Consider the following 7,688-nt stretch of genomic DNA (forward strand, 5'->3'; position numbering starts at 1 on the left):
GAAGAATGGAGTCCTTGTAAGGCATCTGCCATATTTTTAGACAAGTCCTCTAGGGTCTACTTGAGACTCTGGGAGGCTGCTAGTCAGAGGCTGATGACTGATTCCTCCTCCTGCCACAGTGAGTCCCGTTGCCCTTTGCTCTTGAGGCTGGGAGATGTCATGAATGGTTATATCTGGGTTGTGAGAACTTAGCCGGCCTGGCGTGCATTGTGCACAAATTGGGATTTGTCTAAGCGAGGGTGAGCTGGGGACTTCCTTGGCAGTCCAGTGATTGGGACTTAACACTTTCACTGCAGGAGACTGGGGTTCAATCCCTGATTGGGAAACTAAGGTGCTACAAGCTTCGATGCATGGTTTAAAAAAAAGGAGGTGATTTAAGGTCTGTGGCAGGTTCACTGGTATATTGGAGTGGGTGGCTCAATAACTTCTTTCTCAGGTGTAGGTGATGTCACTTTGGTATGGTGGCCCGTGGAGTCATGCCCTGTAATCGTCAGGCAGAGTGGGTGGTCGAGATTACTTGGGAAGGTCCTGCCCACCTAGGGTCTGGGCTTCCCAGGTGGCTCCATGGTAAAAGGATCCTCCTGGTAATGCAGGAGATGCAGGTTTGATCCCTGGGTCGAGGAATTTCGCTGGATGAGGAAATGGCTACTCACTCCAGTATTCTTGCCTGGAAAATCACACAGACAGGAATCTGGCAGGCTGCAGCAGCACCTGGGGGTCTAACTGGTCTTGTGGATTTCCAGCTTCCCGGGTTCTCAAACCCAGTCCCCAGGGAGAAAAGAATGTGAAGTGATGTCAGGGGAGGCAGTTCCAAATCCCCGTAGGTGTGTACAGCTCTGACTGTCCTCTCTAAGGCATGTTTCAGTGCGTCCATCTCCCTGAGGTGGGTTTTGGAGCTGGGTCCTAGAGGAAGGGGCACCCGTCACATGCCCCCACGTGGACCCCACCTGCGTGTTCCTTGGGGGCTGTCCATGTTCTCACAAGTGCTCTAGGGGAGGGAGAGCCAGGGCAGGTGAGTGTCTGGACATTGTTTGGCTGAGTTGCTTTTGAGGGTTTGATTTGTTTTACTTTTCCCGACAATTGTGGTCTCCAAGTGGCATGAAAAGCCCACTTAATTCCTAGAGTGCTAAAGAGTTCCGTAGAAATTTGGGAAACAATGGCGGGCCTGTTGTGACTCTGGATGGACTTGGGGAGCCCAAACCGAGGGGTTATTTCCTTGAGCAGGGTCTTGGAGAACTCCAGGGCAGTATCCGTTTGGGTGGGGCATGCCTCTATCCAGCTGGCGAGGGTGTCAGTGACAGCCAGCAAACGTCTGACGTTTCCTTGTGTCCAGGGCATCCCTAGAAAATCAGTCTGCCAGTCTTGACCTGGATGTGTGGCTCTATCCCATGTGGGGGTCACTCCCTTGACCTTGCGGGGGGTGGGTGAGTGTTGGGCTTATTCCGGAGGCAGACAAAGTGAGTTCCGACCCCATTTAAGGAGACTGGAGAACAGGGATGGTCGTGGACTTGATGAGCCACTGACATGGGGCGTCCTGACTCTCCTGTGTACTCAGGTGAGCTGCCCGGATGGCCTGCAGTATGATGGCCGACAGGAGGGACAGCTGCCCGTGATCAGTATCCATCCACCCCAGGCATTCAGGGCTTTTAAGATATCACCATCTGAAAGCCTGCTCCCTTTGTTCTGGGGTGTAGACGGCAGCATACCGAAGTCCATGACCCCCTCTCCACTTGTTCAGCTGCCGTGTCTCCCCCGTTACTTCCTTTTGTTATTCCTGCATCTCCCCCTTGATAGCCGCTGTGGTGAGAGACCGCTGCCTCCATCGGCTTTAGAGTCAGTGTAGCTGCAGACAGCTTGCCCTTTCCCCAACTTCAGTGCCCTGGCTTGTACGCAGAGCCGCCAGAGGGCAGAGCTTTAGCGTTCTCTGCTAGAGTGATAGACCCAGGGCATGCCCTCCCTTGCGTTTCCATCTTTTGTGAAGCTCCTCCCATGGGTGAAACACTCGGATTCTGCAGGTCCAGCCTCCGGGGGTGACCCTGTCCCATGACTTCCTCCCAATCGCAGGTTAACCTTGGACCTGGCTGAGGGTGCAGGCAGGCGTGGTGAGGACGTTGCAGGGCCCCCGTCACCAGCAGGTCGTCTAGAAGTGCAACTTGGGTTCCACCCTGTCTCCCCCCTGCTTCTTTCCTTATGAAGGGCTGGACATGGTCGGTGGGGTGTGGAGCTCCAGATGGTCAGGAGCTGTCCAGAGGTTAATCCTCACCTCTCTGAGGAGCCGAGAATTAACAGCTACAGCCTGTGAGCACAGGGTAATCCTTCAGAACTTTGGTCCAGTTGTTCAGAATAGGCTGCAGCCTGAGTCAGAGGCCTGGTGAGTTCTTCCGTGTGTGTGTATGTGGCTCTCCTGGTGAGTTCTGTGTGTGTGTCTCTTGGTGGGTTCTTCCGTGTGTGTGTGTGTGTACGTGCATGTGAATGGAGCTGTGAATGGGTCCCATGAAGCTAATGCGGGGAACGTTACAGGAGCACTTGGTCACAGTCAGGGGTCCACTCTAAAGGGTCAGGCTCCTTCACTTTTAAAAAATTTTTGTTTATTTCTGGCTATGCTGGGTCTTGTTGCTGCGTGGGCCTCTCTCTAGTTGGGGAGAGCGGGGACTTCTCTCCAGCTGCAGTGCACGGATTTCTCCTTGCACTTGCTCATTTGTCCCGGGGCGTGGACTCCAGAGGGCATGTGCTTCAGTAGCTGCGGCCCCTGGGCTCAGTGGTTGGGCTCAGTGGTTGCTCTGTGGAATGTGGGACCTTCCCCAGACCAGGGATGGATCCCATGTTTCCTGCGTTGACAGGCGGATTCTTTACCAGTGAGCCCCCAAGGAAGCCTGGTCCTTCCATTTTTTTTTAAACGTTTATTCTTGAGACATTAAAATTTCTTTTCCATATTAAAGTCTTTGCAGTCTGCTCTGCGTTTTGTGCTCAGTTGTGTCCAACTCTGTGACCCCATGGACTGTAGCCCGCCAGGCTCCTCTGTCTATGGAATTCTCAGGCCAAGAATACTAGAGTGGGTTGCCATTTCGTTCTCCACAGTCCCTCACTTTTAATTGTTCATACCAGGGCTTAGTAATCTAAGCTAAAGTTAGGGATCCCTATACAACAGAACCCACCCGGCCATCCCCAGGAAACCCCAGAGCTGGTTTCTTGTACTGGGGGTGCCCTCTGACAAGGCCCCTCTCTCCTCTCCCTCGACTGTGCCCTGGGCCCCTCTGCTATGAGGAGCCCTCAAAGCTCTGCCTGCTGGGGGAGGGTTGAGTTTTCTCCTTTGAAACTTGAGGTCCTCTCTCAGCCAGGGGATTTACAATGTTAACTGTGCTGTGGCAGACAGCTCTTTAATGGACTGGCAGAATGTCATCCACTCAGCGGGTGGCACTAGTTTGTAAAGAACACATCTACCAGTGCAGGAGACATGAGACTCAGGGTGGGGTCATGCCTGGGTGGGGCAGATCCCTGGAGGAGGGAATGGCAACCCATTCCAGTCTTCTTGCCTAGAGAATCCCATGGACAGGAGCCTGGCGGGCTATAGCCGTAGGGTCCCAGAGTTGGATGCTACTGAAGCAATTTAGCACACACACACCACTCATTGGAGAATACTTCCTATTCTGATTCAAGGTCCCTACAGTCCTCAGTTTGTTGCTGTTTAGTCACTGAGTTGTATGCAGCTCTTTGCGACCCCATGGACTGAAGCACACCAGACTTCCCTGTCCTTCACTGTCTCTCGGAGTTTGCTTAAACTCCTGTCCATCCACCCATTTCATCCTCTGTCGTCCCCTTCTCTTCCTGCCCTCAGTCTTTCCCAGCATCAGGGTCTTTTCCAAATGAGTCAGTTCTTTGAATCAGGTGGCCAAAATGTTGGAGCTTCAGCATCGGTCCTTCCAATGAGTATTCAGGATTAATTTCCTTTAGGATGGACTGCTTTGATCTCGGGACCATACAGAGGAACTAACCCCCTCGAGATTAATCGGGCCATTGTTCTTGAAACGGCTTTCCCCAGTGGTCCAGTGATTAGCACTCTTCACTTCCAATGCACAGGGTAGGGGTTTGATCCCTGGTGGGGGAACTAAGATCCCACATGCTGCTCAGTGCCGCCCCCCCCCAAAAAAAGTATTCTTGGCAAAGGGCAATAGCACTAGGGTGACAGAACAGAAGCGACTCCACAGTCAAAGGTGTTTCAGTGTTGAGGTGTTTGTCTTGGAGATAAACCACAGCCTCCAGTTTCTATAGTATGTCTTTCCGTGTTAGAGAAAACAGGTGTTCCAGGACACATAAGAAAGAGTGAGATGACCCTCTCCCTAGTCACACTCGGGAGCTCTGTTCCTGTAGCTTCCCCTCCACTCCTGTCATTCCGCATTTATCTTCACTCATTCTATCCTGTCAGGTGTTCAAGACAGAGTGGGGCCCCATGTCCACTAGAAAGTCCACCGCTTTACCCCCGTGGTCAGATAGCCAAGGCTTCTCCAAGGAGCTTCTGGGCACCTTCAGTCCTCTTCTTAAACGTGTGCAGCTGGCGAGGATGAACCAGGTTGCGGTGGGTCATACCCCTTCTGGCAGCCCTGCTGCAGCCCTTGTGCGTGATGACTGGCTTTGAGCTCTGCTCCCCACTGTGGTCTTTGGAAGCCAGGGCGACTCACTGATACCACATAGTCCCTTGGGGGGGCCAAATAGCTGAAGCCAGGTTACTGGCTGTTGGTTCCGCTCATCTGTCTTCCTTGGCATCTGCCTCCAGATCCCAGTTGAACACCCTAAATGCTGATTCCACCCCCGGGAAGTGGGCATGGGGGGCCCTGTCTCCAGCTTCTATAATGTTCTAATGTCTGGACACTCTGGAAAGTGAAATGGGACTTTGCACATTATTGACCAAGGGATTTTTGCAGGAACTAACATCTGTGGCCAGTGATTTGTTATGTAAGTGAATATTGAAACGTCTCCAGTCAATAATGTTCGGGTAACAAAAGACGCATTCATCCACCTGTGGTCAGTAAGTTGTTAAGAATGGCCTGCCCATCCACTGACCCCAGGTTCACGTTCATGTACACGCGAAGGCATTCCCTGAGGCATTCCAGGAACCCTACAAATCACATGCCCGAGAGTGAGGTGCTGCTGGCCATCTTCCTCTTGATGGTCCCACATGGGGTCTGTGTTGGAAACAGCCTGAATTCCAGGCTAGTATGGGCTTCCCTGGTTGCTCAGACAGTAAAGAATCCGCCTGCAGTGCAGGAGACCTGGGTTCAATCCCTGGGTCGGGAAGTTTTCCCTGGAGAAGGAAATGGCAACCAACTCCAGTATACTTGCCTGGGAAATCCCATGGACAGAGGATCCTGGCGGGCTATAGTCCATGGGGTTGCAAAGAGTCAGACACAATTAAGCGACTAACACACCACAGAGCGTGTCCGGCATGACTTTGATGGGTCTTATCAGCTTCCTCCTTTGTATTGGTTATAATCAGTGCCTTTTCTTCCCTGGGAGAATAAAATGTTCACTAAGTGGGGAAACAGGTTTGGAACATTCCCTGGACTAAATTAAGGGGACCCTCTTAGGGGCCCCTTCAAAACCTTGGATCTGCCCTTTCAGTCCTGTAGATCTGGGAGAAGAGGGCTACATACACAGCGGTCACACTGCTCCCTCCACTGGGGACCTCCCAAGGGGGGAGTTGCCTACTGAGCCCAGAGGGTGCCTGTGCCATGGACTGATCCCCCTAGGAGGTGTGGAGAGATGGGGGTTGGAGAGAGTAGAAGGCATGGGAACCAGGAGAGGTGGGATAGGTGACTCAGGAGTCCTGGGTGAGCCGGCGGAAGAGGAACACGGCCCTTGGTGGGAGAGGAGGCCATGAGGACTCTCAGGCTGGGGCCCCAATACCAGGAGGGAGGTTAGAAGTAACCCCACATTTCATGCATAGCACAGTGAGAAACTGGAATGAGGTCTTGGCCCATGTTCTTCAGATGCTGGCGGTAGAGATGCAGTTGGGAAATGGTGTTAGGATTTAGAGAGCATGGTTGGGCAGCTCTCCCCCTCCGCCGTTTTATACTGGGGCCAGGTGACAGTTCAAAAGATCATGAGTTCTCTCTTCGTGGCGGTGATGTCCAGCTATGGAGGGTGCACCCCAGTGGCAGTTCTGCGTGGCTAGCAGCTTGGTCACACACACATACACAACCCCCCTCCCCAGCCTCCCGGGATCCCTTGCTTCTAGTCTGTCTCCAGCTCCCTGGGGGCCTTGCTGGCTAGCTGGTGATGCGGCGCCCACCATATCCAGCACCCACCACATCCAGCACCCACCATGTGGTCTAGGTCTCTGGCTAAAATCTGACCTAGTCCTTGTGTGGCTGGCAGCAGAGATGCTGTGGAAGAGGGCTGAGGCGATAAGGTCCCCTCTGATATCAGCGACTGGAAGTTTCCAGTCCCACTGGACACGGCCCCAGTCTGCAGTGAGCAGCCGCCTTGCTGTAGATGTGCTGGGGGTAGAGACATTCTTCACCTGGGGAGCGCTCTGCTCGATCTCCGGCTGCTCTTAGGTCTTAGGATGAATTCAGTAGCCCTCACTGGCCCGAGGGGTTCAGAGCTGCCCGGTGGTTCAGCTGGTCTTGTCCCCCCTGTGTCAGTGAGTAAGCCCTGAGTTACAGGAGGGAGTGGACCCCACGTTGCGTGCCAGTTTGTAATCAAACTAAGTGGTGTGGACCCTGGTCTCCCAGCCACGGCTCTCTGCTTCAGTGGAGGTTCTTTCTCTTCAGGTTCCAGTAGGTGAATAAGGAGACCGAAGCTGAGATGGACACAGCAGCTTTATTCAGTGACCAGAGAACGGGGGATCAGGAGCTTAGTTAACCATAAACTTCTTGCCCACCTGGCCAAAGGGATTTAATTTTAAGGGGAGAGGCTGACACTGGGGAGGCATGTGCACTAGTTTCCCCGGACAGGGCTTTTTTGAGGGGGGCCACCCTGGGTGCCCTGTTTTGATCCCTAATATCTGGTCCTGGCTGCTGGTGGGTGTGTCATCTAATATGCTGATGTAACGTGGGCATCCAGGGAGACTCGGTCTGGTGGAGGTGCCATTTGTTACCATTTGTGTGTGTGTAGCTCCGTTTCTTATCTCGGGACCCTTTAACTTAGAGATTGTGTTCACTCCTGCTGAAGGTGGGGGAGTCAGGGTTGGGAGCCTTCCTCAGGGTGGGGGCTGGAGGGGTGAGAGCAAAGACCCAGGGCAGCTCTGGCAGGTCAGGCAGCCGCATGCCTGAGCACAGAATCGGGGTTTGGACCTGTGGTTGTGGCCAGGCTCCTTCTATACTCTGACCTCCTGGAGACAGATCACTGAGGGAGGAAGGGTATGTTGGGGGGACCCTGTGTGTCTTCCCTGCTGGGGTCTTTGTGGGGACTGGTGTCAGCACCCCTCCCCTTCTTTCCCCAGTGACCCTGGGCTCCCAGGTGACAGGGGGTGTTGTTCATGTAAAGGGGAGCCTGCAGACAAGGCTGCCCAGAGGCTGAGGGTGGGCCTCTCCCTGGAAGGCCCCCATCCCTCCCCCTCTAGGCCCTGTGTGAGGGGTGGGCAGTTGGTCATTGCTGTGACACGGAGGTGCCGGGCCAGCAGGCTACAGACGAGGGGCTGTGTTTATTGGAACAAAATATGCAATTCAACTGCACCCCCCGTTACCCAC

The sequence above is a fragment of the Bubalus kerabau genome, chromosome 1 (assembly GCF_029407905.1).
Source record: "Bubalus kerabau isolate K-KA32 ecotype Philippines breed swamp buffalo chromosome 1, PCC_UOA_SB_1v2, whole genome shotgun sequence".
Taxonomy (NCBI): Eukaryota; Metazoa; Chordata; class Mammalia; order Artiodactyla; family Bovidae; genus Bubalus; species Bubalus kerabau.